At 48.8% G+C, this 26,198-nt stretch overlaps 1 long non-coding RNA gene across 1 annotated transcript in view; it reads left to right on the top strand.

The window, feature by feature from the left end:
* The first annotated feature begins 622 nt into the window (after positions 1 to 622).
* The window catches only part of LOC135037841 (uncharacterized), a 51,134-nt gene continuing 25,558 nt past the window's right edge, over positions 623 to 26,198 (top strand). Inside the window, exons 1-3 of the long non-coding RNA XR_010232314.1 lie at positions 623 to 956; positions 1,305 to 1,436; positions 17,421 to 17,507. This is a non-coding gene — a long non-coding RNA (uncharacterized LOC135037841). The remainder of the gene's footprint in view (positions 957 to 1,304; positions 1,437 to 17,420; positions 17,508 to 26,198) is intronic.

Raw genomic sequence — 26,198 nt, 5'->3', positions numbered from 1 at the left:
TCTACTCGTAAGGTGGGTTCTTCCTGGGCGGCTGCCCGGGTGGTCTCGGTTTTACAACTTTGCTGAGCGGCTACTTGGTCACAGTCGAACACGTTTGCGAAATTCTACAAGTTCGATACTTAGGTTTCTGAGGACCTGAAATTTGGTCAATCAGTTCTGCAGGAACCTCCGTGCTCTCCCTCCCATTCTGGGAGTTTTGGTACATCCCCATGGTACTAATGTGGACCCCAGCATCCTCCAGGACATAAGAGAAAATAGGATTTTAATTACCTACCGGTAAAATCTTTTCTCGTAGTCTGCAGAGGATGCTGGGCGCCCGCCCAGCGCTTCATTATCCTGCAGTGGTTACTTGGTCAGTACTGCTTTGTTCTTAGTTAAGTACTGCATTATTACTTGGTTCAGTAATGTTATTCAGCTGTTGCTGATTTTTCAAGCTAGTTAGCTTGGTTTGCCTTGTTTGTGTGAGTTGGTGTGAATCTCGTCACTATCTGTGTAAAATCCTTCTCTCGAAGTTGTCCATCTCCTCGGCAGGGGCGGAACTGTGGGAGGCAGTGGAGTCGGCTGCCGCCGGGCTCCTGGCCTCAAGGGGGCGCTTTTCCACTGTCTCCCGCTGCTACTTTTTTTTTTTCGTGTAAATCATTCTTGCAGACGGAGGGGGCCGGCGGATTGGTCCAGCAGGACACCATGCGAGTCCCTGCAGCTTGCTGCTGGCCTCCACGCTTTCGGGTTTGCGTTCCAGCAGCTGGAACACAACACAGAACCTATTACCTGCTCCGTCCTGCTGCCACTTCCGGGTGCCGTTAGCCGGGAGCAGTGTGTGCGGCTGCTGGGCTCGAGCTGTGTGTTAGTGGAAACGATGTGACAGGCACACCTGTTTCCACTGCCATTTCCTGTGTAGGGGCCGGACAGAGCTGCCAGGGTGGTCAGAGGTGAAGCTGCTTAATCACCAGCGTAAGGTAATTCACTGTCTCGGGACATCTGCACACTCACTGACATCTGATCTGCGAGGCCACAGTCGATCTGTGTTGTGTGCAGCCCACTGCCTATTCAACTCCCCCTCCTGCAGCTTCTGCTGTTAACTGTTTGTTTACTGCCATTCCTATAGCCAGGGCCCAGGGTGGGAGCACAGGAACTGATACTGTATGTGGTGGGAGTCATCAGCCCTAGGGATTGTGTCAGTGCACCTGATTTATTTATGTAACACACCAGACCCCCGCATGTTCTGCATACACACACAGTAATTAAAGGGCTGCTGTAGCTGGGCCTGGCACTGCAGGGTTAACTTCCCCCTTCATCTGCTTCAGACAGTGTGCTGGGAGATGAGGATCTGAAGATGGAAGACGATCTGATTGGATAGTATGGGGGCAGGTGGAAGGTGTACTGTGCCTTGCTGAACACTGTCTGCAAGTGCAGCAGGAAAAGTCCCATCCAGGAAGGTAAGAGGACACAGAGGGGAGGGGGGGGGGGGGGGGGCAGGGGGCATGGTAAAAAGGATCACTATTGCATACATGCCTTCATGGGCAATTAATAGCAATTACATTGGCAGCATCCATTTTTATTAGTAAGTATTGGCTGCAATTAGTTTTTATTTTTATTTTGTTATTGATGGCCAATACAGTTGCTCATTACGTTGGCAATATGTAATCAAGGGGGTAATTCAGACCTGATAGTAGATGTGCGAAAAAACACACATCTACGATCATTTTCTCTGACATGCGGAAGGACGCCAAGCACAGGGCAAGTCTACCCCGCATGCCGGGTCCTGCCACCCCCCCTCCGGCCCTTCCCCGCACGCAGACATGCGAAAGCATCACACAGCGGTGGTGCTTTTGCATGGTTTGAGTAGTCCTCTGCCTATGCAGCCTGCAAAGGCAGACAGCTACCCACCGTGTTTTGGGCCGCTGCGTTTGCGTTGACGCCCCGTTTCCGCCCACCTCCAGGTGTTAAACTGCTTTGTGTAGGTGTACTATAAAGGTATGCTGGTGTCTATTTTATTGTAATGACTGACTTGGAGTGCGTCCCCTTTGTATGTGTATCTATATTACTATTGGGAAAGGTACCTGAGCACGCTGCTACTGTTCAACCTTAGTGCCGGATAGTAACATATGGTATGTGTGTGTATATGTAGGGGGGCACCAACATTTATCATGCCTCCGGGCGACTGGGACGAACTTACGCCACTGCTCCTCGGGCACAGTTTCTAGACTGAGTCTGGTAGGAGGGGCATAGAGGGAGGAGCCAGCCCACACTATTAAACTCTTAAAGTGCCAGTGGCTCCTAGTGGACCCGTCTATACCCCATGGTACTAATGTGGACCCCAGCATCCTCTACGGACTACGAGAAAAGGATTTACCGGTAGGTAATTAAAAATAGGATTTTGATAACCTACCGGTAAATCCTTTTCTCCTAGTCCGTAGAGGATGCTGGGGACGACATCAAGATCATGGGGTATAGACGGGTTCCGCAGGAGACATGGGCACTCTAAAGACTTTTCATTGGGTGTGAACTGGCTCCTCCCTCTATGCCCCTCCTCCAGACCTCAGTTGTAGAAACTGTGCCCAGGGAGACTGACATTTCGAGGAAAGGAATTACTTAACTAGTGGTGAGATATCTACCAACTCACACCCTCAACCATGCCGCACACATGGCATTCAACATAACACACGCCAACAGGCATGAACCAATTGCAGCAACATGCTGAAACCAAGATAACACAACTTGTGTAACTCTAATAACAAAACTGCAGGTAAAGTACGCACTGGGACAGGCACCCAGCATCCTCTAGGAGAAAAGGATTTACTGGTAGGTTATCAAAATCCTATTTTCTCATACGTCCTAGAGGATGCTGGGGACGACATCAAGACCATGGGGTCTATATCAAAGCTCCAGTACGGGCGGGGGAGTGCGGATGACCCTGCAGCACCCATTGACCAAACTTTAGGTCTTCATCGGCCAAGGTGTCAAACTTGTAGAACTTAGCAAATGTGTTTGACCCTGACCAAGTAGCTGCTCGGCAAAGTTGTAATGCCGAGACCCCCCGGGCAGCCGCCCAGGATGAGCCCACCTTCCCAGTGGAGTGGGCCTTTACCGACGTCGGCAACGGCAATCCAGCCGTAGCATAAGCTTGATGAATCATATTTCTAATCCAACGTGCAATAGTCTGCTTGGAAGCAGGACAGGCAATCTTGTTGTGATCATACAGGACAAACAGAGCCTCTGTTTTCCGTATACGAGCCATTCTACCAACATAGATTTTCAAAGCTCTAACCACATCTAGAGATTTTGAATCAGTGAATGTGTCAGTAAATACTGGCACTACAATAGGTTGGTTTATGTGGAAAGATGAAACCACCATCGGAAGAAAATGTGGACGAGTCCTCAACTCTGCCCTATCTTCATGGAAAATCAGGTAAGGGAGACAAGGCCCCCAATTCAGACACCCGCCTTGCGGATGCCAATGCCAAAAGCATCACCACTTTCCAAGTGAGAAACTTCAACTCTATCTTTTGTAGAGGCTCAAACCAATCCGATTGAAGGAACTGCAATACCACGTTAAGGTCCCATGGTGCCACTGGAGGCACGAATGGAGGCTGGATGTCCAGAACCCCTTTCACGAAGGTCTGAACCTCTGGAAGAGAGGCCAATTGTTTTTGGAAGAACACTGACAAGGCCGAAATCTGGACCTTGATTGATCCCAATCGTAGGCCCGCCTCCACACCATCCTGCAAAAAATGGAGAAAGCGTCCTAAGTGAAACTCTTCCATAGGAGCTTTCTTGGATTCACACCAAGACACATATTTTGTCCAAATACGGTGGTAATGTTTCGACGTTACTCCCTTTCAGGCCTGAATAAGGGTGGGGATGACCTCCTTAGGAATACCCTTCCTGGCTAGGATACGGCGCTCAACAGCCATGCCGTCAAACGTAGCCGCGGTAAGTCCTGGTACACGCACAGCCCCTGCTGCAGCAGGTCCTCCCGAGGAGGAAGAGGCCGAGGATCTTCTATGAGCAACTGCTGAAGATCTGGGTACCAAGCCCTCCTTGGCCAGTCTGGGGCAATGAAGATCGCTCGAACCCTTGTTTTTCTTATGATCTTGAGTACTTTTGGGATCAGCAGAAGTGGAGGGAAGACATACACTAACGGAAAAACCCACTGGGTCAGCAGTGCATCCACTGCTACTGCTTGAGGGTCTCTTGACCTGGAACAGTATCTCTGAAGCTTCTTGTTGAGACGGGACGCCATCATGTCTATTTGAGGAACTCCCCAAAGACTTGTCACCTCTGCGAAGACTTCTTGGTGGAGGCTATGGTGGCCAATCCCGGGATCGGGATCGGCGGGATCCCGGGATTTAGGCCCAAAAATGGCCGGGATTCAATCCCGGGATTGGAAACTCCAATCCCGGGGATTAAGGGATCAGCGTTGAGCGTCCACAGGATGCTCAAACACTGCCCAGCTTCCTGCTGCCGGGTCCCCAGCGCAGCGTGAGTGGTCACGCTGCGCTGTTAGCTGCTGCTGGGAGCAGCCAGCAGCGTTCACATGTTCCTCTCCCGCCCGCCCCCGGTATATGGTGAGTTATATGTGCGGGGCAGGTGGGGCAGGGTGGGGCGAGGGGGCGGCCACCTAGGTAAAAGCCAATCCCGGGTATCCCGGGAATCCCGGGTATCCCGGGAATCCCGGGATTGGCCATTTTTCAATCCCGATACCCGGAATTGAAAAAATGGCCCAGGATTGGCTTCCCTAGTGGAGGCCCCACTCTCCTGGATGGAGATCGTGTCTGCTGAGGAAGTCTGCTTTCCAGTTGTCTACTCCCAGAATGAATATTGCCGACAGAGCTTGTAGATGTTTTTCTGCCCAGCGGAGGATTTTTGTCGCCTCTGCCATTGCCTCTCTGCTTTTCGTTCTGCCCTGCCTGTTTATGTATGCGACTGCTGTTACATTGTCCACCTGGATTTGCACGGGACGGTCTTGAAGAAGATGTACCGCTTGTTGAAGGCCGTTGTAAATTGCTCTTAGCTCCAGTACGTTTATGTGAAGGCAGGCTTCCTGATGTGACCAATGTCCCTTGAAGTTTTCTCCCTGGGAGACTGCTCCCCAGCCTCGGAGACTTGCATCCGTGGTTACAAGGACCCAGTCCTGAATCCCGAACCTGCGTCCCTCTAGCAGGTGAGAGCTGTGCAACCACCACAGGAGCGAAATCCTGGTTTTTGATGACAGGATTATCTTTCTGTGCATGTGTAGGTGTGACCCCGACCACTTGTCCAACAGGTCCCACTGGAATACTCTGGCATGGAACCTGCCAAACTGTATGGCCACGTAGGCCGCCACCATCTTCCCCAACAACCGAATGCACTGATGGATCGACACACTTGTTTTACCATTTTCTGGATTTCCAGAGCATTTTCCAGCGGAAAAAATACTCTCTGAACTTCTGTGTCCAGAATCATCCTGAGGAAAGACAACCTTGTCGTCGGTTCCAACTGTGACTTTGGGTTATTTATGATCCACCAGTGTTGTTGGAGTATTGACAGGGAGAGGGATATGTTTTGTAACAACTGCTCCCTGGATCTCGCCTTTATCAGGAAGTTGTCCAGATAAGGGATTATATTGACTCCTTTCTGACGAAGGAGGACCATCATCTCCGCCATCACCTTGGTGAATACCCTCGGCGCCATGGAGAGACCGAAAGGTAACGTCTGGAATTGGTAATGGCAATCCTGAACCGCAAATCTCAGATAAGCCTGGTGAGGAGGATAAATGGGAACATGCAGGTAAGCATCCTTTATGTCCACCGACACCAAGTAGTCGTCCTCCTCCAGACTGGCAATCACCGCCCGAAGTGATACCATCTTGAACTTGAACCTTTTCAGGAAGCAATTCAGATCTTTTAGATGTAGGATCGGTCTGACTGAGCCGTCCGGCTTCGGAACAACAAAGAGGCTTGAATAAAAACCCCGCCCTTGTTGTGACAACGGTACCAGGACTATGACCTGGTCTTGACAATTTTTAGATTGCCGCTGTTACTGCTTCTCTCTCTGGCGGAGAAACTGGCAAGGTTGATTTGAAAAATCGGCATTGGGGAACGTCTTCAAACTCCAGTTTGTATCCCTGGGATACTATTTGCAACACCCAGGGATCCAGGCCAGACAGAATCCAATCCTGGCTGAAGAGTTTGAGACGTGCCCCCACCCGAGTGGCCTCCCGCAAGGGAGATCCAGCGTCATGCAGGGGATTTGTCAGAAGTAGGGGTAGACTTCTGCTCCTGGGAACCTGGAGCCGGTGTGGGCTTCTTTCCCCTTCCCCTTCCCCTACCTGCAAAGAAGGGGGAACCTCTCATCTTTTTGTATTTATTGGGCGAAAGGACTGCATTTGCAGGTGATAGGTCTTTTTTGCCGGTGCAGGCGCAGAGGGCAAAAATGTCGACTTACCTGCGGTAGCCGCCGCAACTAACGCATCCAGGCCATCGCCAAATAAGGCCTCACCTTTATATGGGAGAGCCTCCATATTTCTCTTTGGAATCTGCATCCGTGTTCCACTGGTGAATCCACAATGCCCGCCTAGCCGATACTGCCATGGTAGCGTCTTGTGAACTCAAGAGTCCAATATCCTTCATTGCTTCCAGCATGTAGGCGGCAGCGTTCTTGATATTCCCTAACTTAAGGAGTATCTCATCTTTATCAATTGTGTAAATTTCTGATGACACGCTTTCTGACCATTTTTCAAAAGCGTACCATTAGTAACATAAATGGATTTCAATGTCGTTTCCATTTTGCGGTCTGCCGGCATTAAGAGAAGCCGTGCCAGAAGCAGGGAGAATTACCTTCTTTATCAACCTGGAAAGTGCACTGTCTGACACAGGGCGTGACACACATTTTTTCCTGTCTTCAGCCGGGAAAGGATAAGCTATGTGAATCCTTTTGGGAATACGAAATTTTTTATCAGGAGTCACCCACATCCCTTCAAACAGAGCATTTAGTTCATGTGAAGGAGGGAACATGACTTTGGATTTCTTTTCCTTACATAAATAAGCCTTCTCCTGAGGTACAGGAGTGCTTTCTGTAACCTCCAACACGTCCCTTATAGCCAAACTCATATATTGTATACTTTTTGCCAATTTATGATCTATCTCTCTGGATTCACTATCGTCGACACAAGAATCAGAATCCGTGTCGGTATCAGTGTTTACAACATTTGCAAATGGTCTCTTATGTGACCCAGAGGGGCCGCCTGCATAAGGAATAACTGCATCCTGAAAAATCACATCTTCCACAGATTTTCTCCAGCATGCAGCCTTAGATTCAGACTTATCCAATCTACGGTTAATCAGATGCATACTGTCACGTAACTCTTTCACCCATGCAGGCTCTTGGTGTGCCGGTAGCGCCACCACATTACAACTCTGTGTCCATAAAATGGCTTCCTCCGGGGAGGAACTCCCTGCCTCAGACATGTTTCACACGTGTACAGCACACTCACAGACACACTGGGACTTATTTTGGGGACAGACCCACAGTAAAATCTGTCAGAGGGACACAGGATAGGAGCAGCCAGTTCACAAACCCAGCGCCAGTATTGCCTGTGAACACAGAATGTCCACAGCCCAACAGCGCTTTTAAATAGTAATATACACTATCAAATGCACCACAATTGCTTTGTGCCCCCCATTAATAGCACCCTGTACTTGTCATAAGTGGAGGATAGGACCAGCAAGTTCTCTGCAGCCTGAGGAGAGAGAGAAAATGGCACTGAGTAGTGTGCTGGCTGCCTGAGGAAAAAGCTCCGCCCCCACAATGGAGCGTCCTTACACTCAGTATACTACATAATATTTATACTGGTGGGGGTAGGGCTGTGCCAGCGGCATCTTATGCTCCCTTTTAGCCAGTTTGAGGTATTTTTCTTGCAGCCCAGGGTGCCCTCCCCTGCGCCCTGCAGTGCCTGTGTGTGTGGGCAGCAATGGCGCGCTGCGCTCCCGCCAGCCGCGCCGCACCTCAGCCGTCACTTACTTGATTGAAGATCATTCTTCTCATACTCACCTGTCTTCTGACTTCTGGCTCTGCGAGGGGTGTGACGGCGTGCTGTGGGAGTGAGCATCTAGACACGGCTAGCGTTCAGTACCCTTCAGGAGCTAATGGTGTCCTGTCAGCCAGAAGCAGAGCCATGAAACTCTTTAGGAAGTTGGTTCTGCTTCTGCCCCCTCAGTCCCACGAAGCAGGGAGTCTGATGCCGGAATACAAAGATTACAACAATGGTGTGCAACGAAATTCCCCCACAATGCAGCTGTAGTTTCTGTGTGTGAGCAAGCACCAATTTACTCAAAATACGAAGAGTGAAAAAGAAAGTACACAACAACTATTCAGCGCTAGAGGGAAAACCACATTCACCAAGTGTAGTAAATTACACCACCACTTCACAAACGCCTATGAATGTATTACCACTTATTATACTTATTTAAAATTTGATAATACAGTCCTGTTCGTCCTTAGGGTACCATAATTCATCTAAAGGACAAGAAACATACAATAATGGTGCAGATTGATTTAAAATTGAATAATTCATTTTATTGCATGATGTACACTTACAAACAAGTGCTTTTTATAGCGTATTAGATCATCCACACAGGCAATGCAGCAAAGGACCATTTGGACCATTTGTCGGCCAGCAGATCTCCCTGAAAATAAAACACCTAACATAAGTCTTTTCAGAGAAACTCAGTAGAGCTCCTCACTCAGAGTGCATCCAGTCGAACTGGGCACATTTCTAAAACTGAGGTCTGGAGGAGGGGCATAGAGGGAGGAGCCAGTTCGCACCCAATGAAAAGTCTTTAGAGTGCCCATGTCTCCTGCGGATCCCGTCTATACCCCATGGTCTTGATGTTGTCCCCAGCATCCTCTAGGACGTATGACTGAGAAATCCTATTATTACTATATCTGTAAACTGCATTGGGTAAATGCTTTCACTGTTATTTTTCATCAATATCATAAAATAAAACAAACATTTTAGTAAAAGAAAAAGTTTATTAATAGCATATGTGTTCCAAAATGTTGTTTTCATTGAACAATTTCCATCACACAAATACAACATCTCAATATTATGATAATTGGGACCCAAAAAAGTAACTGTAACAGAACTATTAAACATCCAAAAAGTGTACAAACAAACGTTTTCTGCTTTCAACAATGGGGGTCATTCCGACCCATTCGCATGCAGCGGTTCTTTGCTGCTGTGCGAACGGGTCGGAAATGCGCATGCGCGGCGGGCACATTGCTCACACACGTCATTCCGGGGAGGATACTCACCGTTTCCAGCCATTTCGGGGAGTGGTAAGAAGAATACATGCATGTCCAGGGGCGAAAGGAGGGCGGATGTCTGATGTCAGGACCGGGACCTTCATCGCTGGATCCGTCGCACTGGGTAAGTAGCTGCAGGACTAGTCTTGTTTTGAGTGAAACTTTATTAGCATAGCAGGGCTGCACAAGCGTTTGCAGCCCTGCTATGCTAAAATACACTCCCCCATAGGCGGCATCTTGTTGATCGCACGAGCAGCAAAACGTTGCTACGTGCGATCAACTCGGAATGACCCTCAATGTTGCTACAGTATGTTTTACTTGGAGAATAGCTTTTTGTAGATACTGAAAGAAAAAAATCCACTGTAGACAAAGTTAGAATTGTAATACAGAAAGCAAAAATCATCTGGTTTTTGACGCCATACCCCTCTACCTCTCCCAAACAATTCCTGACTTTCAATCACTTTGTGAATAAATCCTTGCTGCGACCACCATCACAAATCCATCGCAGCACACGCATAGTGGGAAAACGTTGGGATTGCGTACAACTCTGAATCACGCTCATTGTCATGTTTTACAGTATGGAAGTCTTTTTTCTCTATAGAATAATTGGCTGACAATCACCTCAATAACTACTCAGCCAATTGGCAATTGTTTATTTGCGCACATTACAAATCAAGATGAAGCATAATTGTCCACCATAGCCTGCATATTATCTATACTCAGTGTAACTAATGTAAAAATCTGTACCAAATTACAATAAGAGAAAGGGGGAACTCCCCTTGGAGGGGAGGGTTTGCACTCCCATGAGAAATTGCTATTAGCTCAACGAGCAAATGAAATTAATTTATTGGTGTCATGCTTCTATTTGGCAAGTGTGTATGCAAATATTGCTATTTTATTTCTTATTTCCTTTGCACTTCTCATCCACATCTTTATATGAATAGGTATTAATTTGCTATCATTGCCCAGAATATGATACATACCGGCTGCCTGGATACAGTTGCAGAGAGCTGACGCAGACAGCAGGAAAATAAGTATCGGGGTGACTGATAGGGCCCGGGGGTGGGGAGGAGGGGTATTAGGAAAGACACTAGAGGGGGGATTAGCCATAGCCGCCAACCCCCTAGTCTAGCCCTTGCCGCCACCCCCGTACTCATAGCCCTAGCCACCACTCTAGGTGGTTCAGGGTAGGGGACAGAGGAGGGGTAAAATGATTACCCTGACGGCAGATTCATTGTCGGGATGCTGGTGTTAGTCATGTGACTGCCAGCATCCCAACCGCTGGGATGGAGTATCACTACCGCAAACTAAGCAGTATCCCAGAGTAACCCCCCCCCCCCAAATTAAGTATGTTTGGAAAAACGGCAGACTGCCAGCCAAGTCTTATACTTAATATCAGCAGGGTCCACTGCTGTAAGGCTTCTGTAATATTATATGATTGATGACAAGGTAGGCAAGACAGCTGGCTCTGGCCTGGCCAAGTGCTGTGCACATCTAATCAGAGCCCACAGTCATTTGTAGAGATGTGTGGTGGGCAGTTTTTTTATTAAGTCATCCATTGATTTTATTAATGGCCTCGCCGTCCACCCCTTACCCCCTTTTCCCCCCAATAAACACTCGGACAACTGAATTGCGATTTAAAAGGTCACAGCCAAATTTATTGATCGAATTAGAATTGGTACTCTATAAGTGGGTGGCGAGAAAGCAGTGCGTACCCCCGGCTACAGCCTCCGTATTAATTTCTTCTAAATTAAACAACGGGGCGGAACCTAAGTCCCGCCCTTGCGCAAGTTAGCTGAGCGGTACCACTTCCCACCATTGGCATAGCACCGGTCCACCCTTAAGATGACGACCGTGTCGGCCCTTGAGGCCACGACAAACTCGCCGAGGATCTGGGGGAAGTGCCGGCCAACCTATGTTGCGCTACTACAGACTGCCGAGGAGCACTGCTTGCCGCGCCTGCTGGACCTCTTTTGCCAGACCATAATTAAAGACCGAATTGGCCTGACGGTGCCTCCACCGGGCTTAAACTTAAAATCAACTTCCAGTTACCTCACCTTCGCCCTGGTGATAATGAAAACTCTGGATTGCCTATCGGTGCCACCACCGAAAATAAAATAAAAAGAAAAAAAAAACATTCAATTCCTAAATACCAGGGCCAATTGCCCTACCAACTGGGCGGGAGGGTGGGTGCCTTCTTGGATCCTTGATCAGCATGAAAGAGGGATCCTGCCTGGCATTCCTGGTCTTTTGTACCTCCCAGGTAAGTCTCCTCCCCCTTTTCCTATAGGATGCTGCTATGTTACCTGCTCTATCCCCCCCCCCCCTCCCCTCCCCTTTTCTCCCCTTCCCTGCCCCAGGCTCCTTCTTTAAAAAACCCAGGATGCTTATCTATTCTCGGGCCTAGTTTGTCCCTCGAATTCTTTAAGTCATCCATTGATTTTATTAATGGCCTCGCCGTCCACCCCTTACCCCCTTTTCCCCCCAATAAACACTCGGACAACTGAATTGCGATTTAAAAGGTCACAGCCAAATTTATTGATCGAATTAGAATTGGTACTCTATAAGTGGGTGGCGAGAAAGCAGTGCGTACCCCCGGCTACAGCCTCCGTATTAATTTCTTCTAAATTAAACAACGGGGCGGAACCTAAGTCCCGCCCTTGCGCAAGTTAGCTGAGCGGTACCACTTCCCACCATTGGCATAGCACCGGTCCACCCTTAAGATGACGACCATGTCGGCCCTTGAGGCCACGACAAACTCGCCGAGGATCTGGGGGAAGTGCCGGCCAACCTACGTTGCGCTACTACAGACTGCCGAGGAGCACTGCTTGCCGCCATAGCCTGGTTCCTAGAACCCAGGCCCGCCACCCGCTGCTACCTCCTGCCTCCTGCCGACGCTTTCTGCTATGTCGCCCAAGAATAAAGCTAAGCCTTTCTCTGTCAGGTGTACCCCGTCTTGCCTGAATAGTCCCTCTTCTCCGAACCTCAACAACGGGTGTCTGGCGATTGTATCGCCTTCTCCTGTTAAGAGCCGGGCTACCGCCTTGTTCACCTTTCTTCTGACCCTTTCTAACCCCGGGCCCCCCTGCGCCCTTGGGACTATATCAGACCATGTGATCCCTGTATTAGGCCACCGGCCCTTCAGCCATTGTATGTCAGCTTGTATTGCCGTAATCAGCTCGCTCCCCTTGCTTTTTCCTAGATCGTTGCCCCCTAGGTGTATTACGACCCTCCCCGGTATCCCTTGTGTCCTCTCGTTTCTTAGCAGCGTGTCCCGTAGCCCGTTCCACCTCAACCCCCTGATGCCTATCCATTCCACCTTTGTCCCCCACTTTTGTGCTAAGCCCCCTGCTGATTTGTGTCTGCTGGCCCAGTAAATATACGAGTGGCCGACCATCCAGACTTTCTCGTCCTTCTTTTCCCCTCCTGAAAAGTAGAATTACACATATCCGTTACCCCCTGCTGTATGCGGACCTATGTTGCGAACTTTCGCGCGACCCATATGAAGGTGAAAACCACAAAACCTCTTTTTGTTTGAGGGCAAAAATGGAAAAAGTCCTTCATTCCCCCATTTTATGGCGGGCGGCTTAAGGCCTTGGGTTTCGCGAAAGACGCCGCGCTGCCTTCTAGTCTTGCTTTTCCGCGCGAAGGTATAACTTGTACGCTCCTGATTTCCACCTGCCTAGCTTTTTGATCTCGCTTGCCGGCAACCCCTCTGCTTCCGCACAAGTTGCCGCTCCTATTCTAAAGGAATGGGTACCGTACTGCCCTACGGGCAGCTGCAAGGCCCTCAGGCCTTTCTTGAATATGCTTTGGAACTGGAATTTAGTCAGGGGGGATCCGCTATCATGCACTAACCACTGCGGCCAGTGCCCCTGCGGGCGTTTCCGCTCGTAATCGCTTGCCAGTGCCACTGCGCATGTGCTTTCGTCTTCCTGCCTGCCTATCGCTACCCAGCGCCCCCAGCCTAACTGATCTGTTTTTGACTTGTGTATCTTGCAGAGCACCCTATCTTTCTCCACCGCTACGTTGCCTGACAGTAGGCCCGAATCTTTTGAACTCTTGGAGCTTGCTACCAGCTCCCCTACCCTGAAAGCCCCGAAGAAGGCGAGGGAAAAAGCTAGGCGGAATAGCCCTGTTTCGTACTCGTCCGCTGCGATGCGACTGACTACTTCTATTAAGCTCTTAAGCATGGGCCGCCCTATGGGCCTGCGCGCATCGCCTGGCGCTGCCTGCTCCCTTGCCCACCCTTTTAGGGCTTTTGCCAACAAAAATGACTTTGTAGGGTCTTCTTCCCCTCTCAGCTTAGAGACGTATGCTATCCCTGCCAGTGCTGCGGACATTGCTGCCTTAGATCTCCCCTTGCTATACCCCTGCCACACGTACTGCAACAGTTCCTCGCGAGCGTTCTTACCCGCCTCTCCTTTTCCTATCCTGAACGCCTGCCATTCGCTGAAAGCCGCCTCGTACGTCCTCAGCGTCCGCGGTGCCACTGCCTTTCTTGCTAGCCTTGCTAGTCCGGCTTGATAATCTGCCAGATATAATCAGGACAGTGTAAACCCTCCGACCTGGCGTGTGGCGCGAGCGTCCTGAATCCACCCCACTGGAACCTGGAAAGCGCATCCGCAATCTCATTTTCCACCCCCGGGACGTGGCGCGCTATGAAGTCTATGTTCTTTTGCAAGCAGCGCAGCACTAGGTGCCTCAGTAGCCTGAGCGCTTGTGGTGATTCCGCTTTTTGGTTGCTTATCGCCTGTACCACCCCTAAATTGTCGCACCAGAATACTATGCTTTTGTTAGCCAACCTGTCTGCCCATAACTCCACCGCCACTATTATCGGGAAGAGCTCCAGCAGCAACATGTTTTTTGTCCATCCGGCCTCTCTCCATGCCTCCGGCCAAGGCTGCGCACACCACTCCCCCCCCAAGTAAGCCCCGAAGCCGACTGCCCCAGAGGCGTCGGTGTATAACTGTAGCCCTGCGCTGTGCACCGGCTCGGGCATCCATATTCGGACCCCATTGAACTCCTTTAGGAACTCCAACCATACCCGCATGTCCCGCCTCAGCTCGCTTGATATGCGTATCTTATATCGCGCTTTCTTGACCCCGCAGGTCGCCTTCTCTAACCTGCGACAAAACACTTTGCCCATGGGAATGACCCTGCATGCAAAATTCAACAATCCTAACAGCGACTGCATCTGTTTAAGCGTTACTTTTTCCGCCCCTGCGCACTCCAGCAGCATGCCCTTCAGTTTTTCTATCTTCTCTACCGGTAGGCGGCACAGGCCAAGCTCCGTGTCGATCTCTATGCCTAGAAACGTTAGCCTCGGCGTGGGCCCCTCCGTCTTTTCTGCTGCTATCGGGACCCCTAGCTGACTGAAAAGCGCCTGCGTCGCAAATAACAGCTCCTTGCACTCCTTGCTGCCCTTAGGGCCCATTAGCAGGAAGTTGTCTAAGTAATGCGTTACTCCGCTCGCGCCTGTCCCTGCCCTTACACACCATTCTAAGAATGAACTGAATCGCTCGAAGAAAGCGCATGAGATGGAGCAACCCATTGGTAAGCATTTGTCTATGTAGTATTGCTCCCCTAGCTTAAAACCCATGCACTTGAAGGAATTTGGGTGGAGTGGTAGCAGGCGAAACGCGGACTCGATATCCACTTTCGCTAGCAACGCCCCTTTGCCGCGTCCCTGCACCATGGCCAGCGCCTGCTCGAACGATTGGTATGATATGCTACAAGCCTGGGGGTCTAGGGCATCGTTTACTGATTCGCCCTCTGGAAAAGACAGGTGCTGTATCAACCGGAACTTCCCTGCCTCCTTCTTAGGGATGACCCCTAGCGGTGAAACGCACAGCCCTTCTAGGGGTGGCGAGGGGAATGGTCCCGCCATGCGCCCCAATTGAATTTCCCCGTCTATTTTGGCCTTGACCACCTCCGGGAAATCTCTTGCTGATTTTAAATTCCTCTTCGCTACTGCTGACACTGGCCTCTCTAGTGGCAACTTGAAACCCTCCGTGAACCCCTTCTCCAAAAAGGCCGCCTCCCCTCTTAGCGGGTAGCGGCCTAGCCACCGCTGTAGCGGTTCAGTATTTATTGGGGAGGGCACCTTGCTTATCCCCCCCTTTACCCTGGGCGCGACTGCAGTCCCTGGCTGAATGATTTGCGCTGCAGCGCATGCATGTGTGCTTGTAACGGCAACCCGCTCCCCTGCTGCATGTGGCGGAATTAAACGCATAGCATTTTCCTTTTGCTGTGGTGCTACCGCCTGCTTTTGGCAGAAAGGGCTGCCTGCGTTCTGCTGCTTGCGCCGCCTGATTTGTGACTTCCAGCCAAACTTCTACGTCTTTCACCCCGAAGCTAATGACCTTCAAACCTTCTTGCTTTTTTCTAAATTTCTCGTCATATTGCCTCCAAACCCATGCTCTGGCCGTCATGTACATGCTATGTATCATGTGCATGTACCGGAGGATGTTTAAAGCCTCGGCTGGCCTTGATTCAATGTAGCATGCTGCGAAAACATACATACCCTCCGTCCAATGCGCGTAATCTCTCCGCGCCTCCTCCTCCCTTGCGCCCGCTGCCTTAGCCGCCTCTAGACTGCGCTTTGCTTCCTCCGTCATTGCGAAGACGTCCACAAACTTCCCCTTACGTATACCATCCTTTATCTTTGGCCTAATCCCCCTCAATATTGCTGTATTGGCGCAGTGCACCATGCTCACTTGCGAATCTGGCCCCGCGTCCCCTTTCTTCCCCGCTTCCCTGTTGCGCTTCTTGCTACTCCTTTTGCGCTTAAAATATTTTCTGAACTGCCGCCTCCTTTCGGCGGAGCTAGATGAGTCGCTCGAGTCAGTGTATGATTCGCTGCTGCTAGAAAAAGACTTTTGTTCACCTGTTCCTGACGTCGCGGGTGTCTGATTGTCCATCTCTGCCGCTCCGTTCTGTCGCTCGTCGCGCAGCGCGCCCGCCGCGACTTGATCCGTTGATGACCCGGTTGCCGGTTGTCTACCTTCTATGGGGGCTGGAACCTGTAAACTCACATAGGACACGTGTAACGTATCTGGCGGTTGCGCCTGTGTGCACTCCGCCTGGCGCCCCTGCTGCTGCCCTTCTAACGGCTGTGGGGCCTGTGCCCCATGCTCTTGTCCGGGGTCCCCTGCCCTCGCTCTACCGCTGTCCCCTGCCTCCCTTGCTTGCCCCTGCTGCTGCGGCCCGCCTTCTAAGGGGAGGAGTAAGCCGCACGGCTGGTGTGTGGTTACCCCTATATGTGCTCCTCCCGGGTGTGCATGCTGGCTTGCTGCTGTGGGCTGCGCAGGGGTTGTGTACCATGGGGGTTGGGTACTGGTAGGCCAATATCCCGCCCAGTGTGGGTAATGGGCCGGGGGGAGGTGCATGCTTGCCTGCCACCAGGGGGGGGGGAGCGCTGCGGGCTGTTGCCCCCACCCCAGCTGCTGCGTCGCCGCGTATTGCTGCTGCGGCGTGAGGGTGCCCCGGGACAGTATTGGGGGGTGCGGGTGGCTTAATTGCAGCACTGTGGGGGGGGGTGCACTGGCTCCGGCGGCGGGGTCTGTCCCGCCGGAGCCGCTAACTGAGTTTGCTGCCGCTCCCACACACCCAGGTGCGCGCCGCTACTGTGCAGCGTTGCTGGGGGCGTTAGTGCGGGCTCTGGTGGCGGGGCCTGACCCGCCGTAGACGGGGTTTGTTGCTGGGCGGCGCCGAGCGCGACGCGATCGCTCGGCGCCGGAAGGAGGGGGGGTGCGGCCTGCGGCTGGGTGTGTGCTGGCTCGCCGGAGGCCGCTTCCGGGCCGCCGCGCGCCAGCCACGTGTGGAGGGGTGACGCGGGCGGCGGTCTCGCCGATCCCGGCCGGGTCCCTCGGGGGGGAGCTGCGCGCTGGGGACCGTGCGTTGCCTGGTCCGCCTGGATGAGGCGGCGGGGGGGGGGGGGGGGGGGCATTCCTCCTGGGTCTGGGCATACTGGTGTGCGGGCGCTAGCTGCCTGGGCTGCGTCTGGTGTATGGCTTGAATTGTGTGGTGACTGTAATGAGGGGGGTTTTGACTTTGTGCTGCAGTGTGGGTATAATGAAGTGTATAAGAGGGCTTATAATAAACTTGTACTTATTCCTTTCTCTTGATTCCAGGAGCTGTGATGGCGGTGCCTTCTTGGATCCTTGATCAGCATGAAAGAGGGATCCTGCCTGGCATTCCTGGTCTTTTGTACCTCCCAGGTAAGTCTCCTCCCCCTTTTCCTATAGGATGCTGCTATGTTACCTGCTCTATCCCCCCCCCCTCCCCTCCCCTTTTCTCCCCTTCCCTGCCCCAGGCTCCTTCTTTAAAAAACCCAGGATGCTTATCTATTCTCGGGCCTAGTTTGTCCCTCGAATTCTTTATTAACCTCAATAACATTCATTTCCACTCTATTCTGAGCACCTCACACCTCACAATATTGTTTTTAGGCCAAAAGGTTTCACCAAGGTGGCTGGATGACTAAGCTAAGCGACACAAGCAGTAGCGGGACTTTTGCCCGTGGCGCCGCCTTCCGGAGGGCGCCGGCACCCTCCGGAGGGTGCCGCACCATGGCAAGATCCGCTACTGCAGTGCTGTGCCATCCGCTGTGTCCCGCTTCCGCTGCATCCCGCTGTGAAGGGCGTCAGGGAACTAGACGCGTAGCGTCTAGTTTCACTTCGTGGAGAGGACCTTTACTGTGCGGTGCGTGATGACTTCATCGCGCACCACACAGCAAAGGTCCTCTCCACGAAGGGAACTATTCGCGTAGCGTCTAGTTTCCCTTTGTGGAGAGGACCTTTGCTGTGCGGTGCGCGATGACGTCATTGCGCACCGTACAGCATTTCAGCGGCGCTACTATTGTACAGGGGGCGTAACTGACCACGCCCCCTGTATGAAGCCACGCCCATACTACCCGCCCGGGGTGCAAAAAGACCGAGAACCGGCCCGGGACACAAGTGTGCGGCACAAACACCTGGCCCATCTAGGAGTGGCACTGCAGTGGCAGACAGGATGGCACTTAAAAAACTAGTCCCCAAACAGCACATCATGCAAAGAAAAAAAGAGGTGCACCAAGGTCGCTGGATGGCTAAGCGACACAAGTGTGCAGCACAAACACTGGCCCATCTAGGAGTGGCACTGCAGTGGCAGACAGGATGGCACTTAAAAAAACTAGGCCCCAAACAGCACATCATGCAAAGAAGAAAAAGAGGTGCAATGAGGTAGCTGTATGACTAAGCTAAGCAACAAGTGTGAGGCATAAACAACATGGGACATGCTGGAATTTGCCCAGATGTAATACACGCACAATATTGGTGGCACAGGAGAGCATACCCCTAAAACACACACACGGCAAAGCCTGTAAAATAAATTTGGCTACTAATAACCCTTTTATTTGGAGCTATTATAATAATATGCAGCACAGGCGAGCGTACCCCTACACCACACAGGACAAACCCTGTCAAAATTATTTGGATTAAATATTAAAAACCCCCTTAAATGGAGTAAATAATATACAGCACAGGACAGTACAACTGGATTTATACGGCAGTATCACTGGACATATATACGGCAGTACCACTGGAATTATACGGCAGTATTACTAGAGCAGAATTATACGGCAGTATCACTGGAATTATACGAAAGTATCACTGGAATTATATGGCGTATCACTGGATTTACACGCCAGTACCACTGAAATTATACTGCAGTATCACTGGAATTATACAGCAGTACCACTGGAATTATACGCCAGTACCACTGGAATTATATGGTAGTACCACTGGACATATACGGCAGTATCACTGGATTTATACGGCAGTACCACTGGACTAGATTTATATGGCAGTACCACTGGACATATACGGCAGTACGACTGGACATATATGGCAGTATCAATGGACATATACGGCAGTATCACTGGACTGGATTTATACCCCAGTACCATTGGATTTATATGGCAGTACCACTGGACACATACGGCAGAATCACTGGAATTATATGGCAGTACCACTAAACATATACGGCAGGATCACTGGAATTATACGGCAATACCACTGGACATATATGGCAGTATCACTGGACTTATATGGCAGTATCACTGGACTGGATTTAAACGCCAGTACCACTGAATTTATACGGCAGTACCGCTGAATTCATACGGCAGTATCACTGGACATATACGGTAGTATCACTGGACATATACGGCAGTACCACTGGACATATACGGCAGTACCACTGGACTTATACAGTAGCACAGGGACATACCCTCTGGACTGATGCAGGACAACACAGCACCACTGCAATGGACTGGACTTATACAGCAGCACTGTATATATGGCAGCAGAGGACACCACCACTGTGACTGGACTGATGCAGCACAAGACACCACCACTGGACTGATGCAGCACAACACAGCACCACTGGACTGGACTTATACAGCAGCACTGGACATATGGCAGCAGAGGACACCACCACTGTGACTGGACTGATGCAGCATAAGACACTACACTGGACTGAGCAGCACAAGACAGCACTGGAATTGTCACCCCACTTTCCCTCCCGCACAGCCACTGAGGATGGAGACACCTCCTCTCGCTACACTCTCCAATGACGGAGTGAAAATGGCGGCGACGCGGGGCTCCTTATATGGAATCCAAAACCCGTGAGAATCCGACAGCGGAATGATGACGTTTTGCCTCGTTCTGGTTTCAGAGTCAGGTGGGAAAACCCGAGCCGGGCTCGGAGCCGTGCTTGGGTAGTGAAGTTCGGGGGGTTTGGTTCTCAGGGAACCGAACCCTCTCATCTCTAGTTATTTGTAATAAAATGTGAAAAACTTTAAAAAAAATATGTGGTAAAAGTGTATAGAAATAGAATGATATAAACTATAATAAGCACCAAGACTGGTGCATATTGTTGCATGGGTTTTCATAAGATGACATCAAAAGTATTTCATTTTATAAATACATAAATGTATAAGACAGCAATTAAAATAAATGTAACTTTCAAAGTTATGTAATAATGATTACTGATCAACCACTATTTTTAAATGCAGCTATTATAAAGGTGTTGGGTACAAGTAACTGGCGGCCAGGATCCCGTCGGTCAGCATCCTGACGCCGGGATCCCGACCACCAGTATGCAGGCAGGGGGCGAGCACAACGAAGACCCTTGCGGGCTCGCCACAGGTTCTATTCCCACTCTATGGGTGTCGTGGACACCCATGGGTGGGAATAGCCCCAGGCCCTCTGCTGGCATTCTTGCGGTCGGGATCCCGGCATCGGTATGCTGAGTGCCGGGATCCCGACTGCCAGGATGGCAACTACATCCTTTATAGCGCACTAGGGAATTTGGCCTCTACCTGCCCATCCAATATATAACTGATAATTTATTTTCTTTGCGAAACTCCATGGCATTCCTGACTCATAATCTTCCTTGTCTTTAGGGACTTCCCATGCTGCATCTTAATAATAGTAACATAATATATGGGAGGGAATGATGGGCTGCCATAGAATTATTCAATGAAAAAAAGTGATTATGAAAATGAGATTAAAAAATGATGGCACGTCAGCCAGCCGTAAATCATGGGATATACTCATGCAATCAAATATGACGAGTTGGGGGAACATAATGAAATCAGCTTGAAACTCTTCCACTCATCTGGCCAGTGTAATTGCAAACATGGGGGGGAATTCAGCATGGATCGTTATTGAGATTGACATTGCGATTGTCTAAAAAAAACTGCTAATGCTAAAAATCACATGTGAGAAGCTGCCCTAAAATGATAAAAGATGCCCACCGATGCGATCGCAACTCTGCATATGCATTTGCAGATTGGCGATCCATACGCAGGAACCAAGTACCGTTGATAGTTGTGATTGACCCATGCCTACTCAGAATAATGCAAATGCAGTCACACTGGCACCATGTTTTTAATCGCAAGGGATCGCAGCTGACATCAGATAAACTTCCCGAAACGGCCATGACACACCTGTGTTTTCCCAACCACTCTCCAAAAACGCCATGTTGCCTCCCACAACTGGTCACTTCCTGTCAATTTGTGATCGCACCTCTCACTGAACCTGCAGATGCACGGCAATTGCAATTCGGCCTTTGCACAAGCGCAACGCATTCACAGCACATCCGCAGTCTGACGAACGGCCGATTTGCACTTTTGCAGGTTAACGATCCATGCTGAATGAGGGCCCTGAATATTTGTTTGAATGTGAGTCATTTGAAAGATGTTTCAAGTAGTGTTTCACAGGGTTCTCCTGTTTAGAAATCCCAAAACCATATTGCAATTCCTTGGTGCCAAACATTGCTTTATACCTGGGCAAAAACTTTTATCAATTTGAAAGATTTTTTTCATTAAATCTGTAAACAAAATGTGTTCAAGAATGCACCTAATGTCGTCACTTGTACTTTCAGTGTTCTGAGCTCAAAACTTGCACAAGGTCGACATGACAAAAAGATTGACACAAGCAAAAGGTTGACATGAAAATGGTCGATACATGAGATGGTCGACATGAGTTTTTTTAAATTTTTGGGGTGTCAATTTTTAACTTTGAGCATATGGACACCCAATTGGTGCACCACATCCCCTTGCATGCTTCGGGCAAGGTGTCTCACTTCATTACCACTGTGCTCGGTACAGGTTACCATTCTCAATCGTAGTCTGGGTTCAATATGATTTACCAGCAGTGAGTCCCCTTGTGGGCTCGCTGTGTTGCATGCATTACAGTCCTTGGGAATCCTTGGGAATCAGTCTGCATCACTGTTCTCACAACATTGCTCTCACAACATGTCCCAGGAGATAGGCGATTAGCTTGACCTTGTATCCCAGAGGAACTTCTAACTAATAAAATGTCAGCATTACTTATAACTTTTTGCAAAAGCATTTTTTCATATTCACATGGCTACTGTGATACAGGATGGCTTAAAACTACTTTTACATAATGCTGTCTCTCTCAGTCCCTCCTTTTTATAATAATCTGACATTACAGTTGAGCTGTGAGGCATTACAAAATCTCTACCTAACGAGTCTAGGCATTTTCTCTGAATGCATCCTTAAGTTCTTGTACTTTATTTAGGTGGTCTTCTATGACTCCTCGATAGATGTGGTTTGGTTCAGATAATTGCAGCATGCTCCTTCTACTACCATACACATTCCCCCTTCCTTGGCTGTTAGATAATCTAAAACCATTCTGTGAGCCTGTACCTCTCGCTTCACCATTTTTATGTCCTCTAAAATTAGTTTAAATGTGTCATCATATATAGGAGTAATGTTATCAAGCAGCTTTGCTAATGCTTCTATGTTATGCGAGTTCTGAACAGTTCCTCCCGCAAGGGCTAATCCCATTTTCTTATACCATGTAATGTAAATAAGATCATGGGCATGAGTTTTGCTTTTTCTTAGTTCCCTTTTTTCCAAGGGACTAGAATGGGCTGCGGCATCCTTTATCTCGGGGTTATCTATTGCTCTAATCGCAGGTATCACTTTCCCTAGGGTACAGGTACCTTGTCCTCCATAGGGTATCCACTTGTAAGCCTTTTTACCACATAAAAAGTACACATCTGGTTGCAGAATATAAGGTGCATTAATTACTATCCCATATGCAATCATTAGCCTGTACAATGGGATGGAAAGATCTTGGGTTATAATGAACATGTCTCCAATAGAACTGTTGCGCCATTCAATTTCTGAAGATTGGCTGTATTCTGAACTATTGAACCATTTGATTACTTGGGGATTGGAAGGGTTTGCCTGAACCTTAATGCCCTTAAGTGGAAATGGGTGTATATAACCTCATGTACCGCATGTGGTGATGTGCAACCACTTGTTAGTTGTGACATTTACTAGGGTTTGGGAACAGTCTACATGACCCAGTTTTCGAGTGACTGATTTTAAAATTATCCCATCAGTTATGGGTCGACTCTCAGCGGTGGGTGGTGCCTGTATACAAAAGCTAGGTGGACCGGTCATTCCAGCTGTAAGTAAGCTCACTGGTTTTCCACCCATGGGTCTGTTATAATACTCCCCTAGTGAATAATTCAGGGACTGTAATTCAGTCAGTGTTAAGGGGACTGCATACCAATGCATGGATCGGGCACTTACTGGTGGGTGGGTGAATACCCAACAATTGGACAAATTGAGTGCCTTGGCTACTTGAAAATGAGATTGGACTAATGAGTTTGGCCAGATAGTAGCACTTCTTCTGTCTCTTACAAGATTGCTATGGTTTTCATGGGGTGGAAGTTGGTGAGTAAAATTTCCCTTTATTTCACCTGTTTTATTGTTCTCAAAGAGAAATGCAGAGTATATGATTAGGGCAATAATGGCTAAGGTTCCTAATATGACTCCCCATAATGGCTTGTCTGGCTCAGGCCCAAATTACCTTTGCATGTTTGTGTATTTTACTGTTCAAACTTAACTTGGGCAAGTTTGCAGTGAGATGCATGTATCCGAGCTTCTCTTTCCTTAACCTTCACAGCACTGGGTATGGACCATCAAATCTGGGCTCAAGTGACTTTCTCACGTGTCTTTTCAGATAGACCCAATCTCCTAGTTGAAGCTTGTGGGGATTCAGCTCTGCTCCTGAATCTGGGAGAGAGGCAAAAGCTAAAGAATGCAAAGATGTTAGTTTCTCAGTAAGACTCTTTATATATGCAGTCAAATTACCATGTTTATGCTGTAACTCTTGTGGATAATATCCTATCTTAGGTATGCTACCAAACAAGAGTTCATAAGGTGAATAACCTGTGGTCTTACTAGGTGTGGTTCTAATACTGAACAAAGCTATTGGCAGACATTCTAACCAATTTTTCCCAGTGTCCTGCATAGCTTTCTGTATTTTAAGCGTGGGAGTTCCATTGTATTTTTCCACTAGGCCACTAGCCTCTGGTCTATAGGCCCCATGCAAGGCCTGCTGTATCCCCATATCTTGATTGATATGAGTCATCACTTCTCCTGTGAAATGGGCACCTCTATCTGATTCAATAGTCTCTGGTACTCCATATCTGCAGACAACTTCTGATAGGCTTTTCTTGGCTGTGTTTCTAGCTGTTGCCTTGAAAACTGGCCAAGCTTCCATCCATTTACTAAAGGTATCCAGGCTTACCAGGACATACTCATAGGTTCCTACTCTTGGCATTTGGATGTAGTCAATTTGCAGTTTCTGGAATGGGAAGTAGCTCTTAGGGATTGCTCCAAGGGCTGTCCTGACCTTTTTCCCTGGATTAGAGATTCCACATATCCAACAAGCTTGTACAAATTTCGCTGCAGCTGGGTAAAATCCTGGAGCTACCCATCTCTGTGACTAAATTGGCTATCTGGTCTTTTCCCAAGTGTGTGACTCCATGGCTGACCTGGCACATGGGTGGATACAAACTTCTTGGTAGACATATTTTGTCCTCTGCTTTCCATAGGCTGGTTTCGTCTTACTTGGCTCCTCTTTTTTCCCATAATTTCTTCAGGTCCAGCTTGTTCCTGAAGTTTCTTCAGATCCTGTAAGTCAGGCATTTGAGGCTCATCTTCTTCTTTAGTTACTTCTACTTGTGCATTGTAGACTGTTGCCTTTACTGGCTGTTTGGCCATTCTCTTGGCTTCTTCATGTGCAAAAGTGTTTCCTCGTGTTTCCTTTGACTGATTCTTTGTATGTGCTTGTAAATTGATTATGGTAACCTTTAGTATTTTGTCAAGTGCCTTGAACAAGTCTCTAATTAGGTCAGCATGTTGTATTTGTTTTCCTGTTACAGTCTTAAAGTCTCTACTCTTCCATATTTGACCATAATCTTGGGCCACTCCCAAAGCGTACCTGGAGTCCATGTATATGTTAGCTGTGGTATTTTCAGCATACTCCAATGCCTTAGTGAGAGCTACTAGCTCTGCTGCTTGTGCTGATAGGTGAGATGGCAGGGATCCTTAATACACAATTTCATGTTCAGTGGTCACTGCATATCCTGTATAGGGAGTTCCATCCTCATAGTACCTTGATCCATCCACATATAGCTCATGATAAGCATTGGGTAGGGCTATATCTGTAACATGTGGTAAGGGTTGAGTTTCTTGTTTCATTTAAGCCATACAATCACGGGAAAAAGAAAACAAGTTCTTCTTCTTCTTCTTTTTTGAGATTCAACACCTTTATTTATTAAAGTTGGTAAAAGGGTTGCTGGGTTGAGTGTAGTACATCTTCTGATGGTCACATTTGTTGCACTTAGCAGTGTTACTTCATACTTGGTTACAGAGCTGGCCATAGGCATAGGCAAACTAGGCAATTGCCTAGGGCATTTGATATGCCTAGGGGCATCATCAGCTTCTGCTGATTAAAATGATATGCGACATGCCTATATTCTGTATGTAGCATTTCATATGCAGATACAGCCACAGTCTCACACAGTATATTGGCATGCTGCATATCAGTTTAATCAGCAGAAGCTGCTTGTGCATCCTAGCCACATAGCAATGCAAATAAGATGCATTTTCATAAAAAAAAGTGCCCGACATTAGCATTGATGCAAGATTTGTGAGGACACATCTGTATCCAAGCAGAGGCAGAGGTCACAGTGTTAGTGGAAGTGTGAGTGCTGTGTGCATGTGAGAGGGTTGGTTGTGCAGTAGTGTTCAGAATATGTGTAAGGAGCATTATGTGTGTCATGTAAAAATGCATTAATAATGTGCAACATATGTGTAAAGGGCCACTATGTGTGTCATTAAGTGTATAAGGGCATTAATAATGTGCGGCATATGTGTAACAGGGTACTAATGTATGTGTGTCATTATGTGTATAGGGGCACTAATAATGTGCAGCAAATGTGTAGGGGGCACTATGTGTGTCATTATGTGTATAAGGGCATTAATAATGTGCGGCATATGTGTAAGGGACATTATGTGTAAAAGGGCATTAATAAAGGTT

The sequence above is a fragment of the Pseudophryne corroboree genome, chromosome 2, assembly GCF_028390025.1.
Source record: "Pseudophryne corroboree isolate aPseCor3 chromosome 2, aPseCor3.hap2, whole genome shotgun sequence".
Classification (NCBI taxonomy): Eukaryota; Metazoa; Chordata; class Amphibia; order Anura; family Myobatrachidae; genus Pseudophryne; species Pseudophryne corroboree.
The sequence above is the reverse complement of the archived record's forward strand: the minus strand, read 5'-3'. Positions and strand labels throughout refer to the sequence as shown.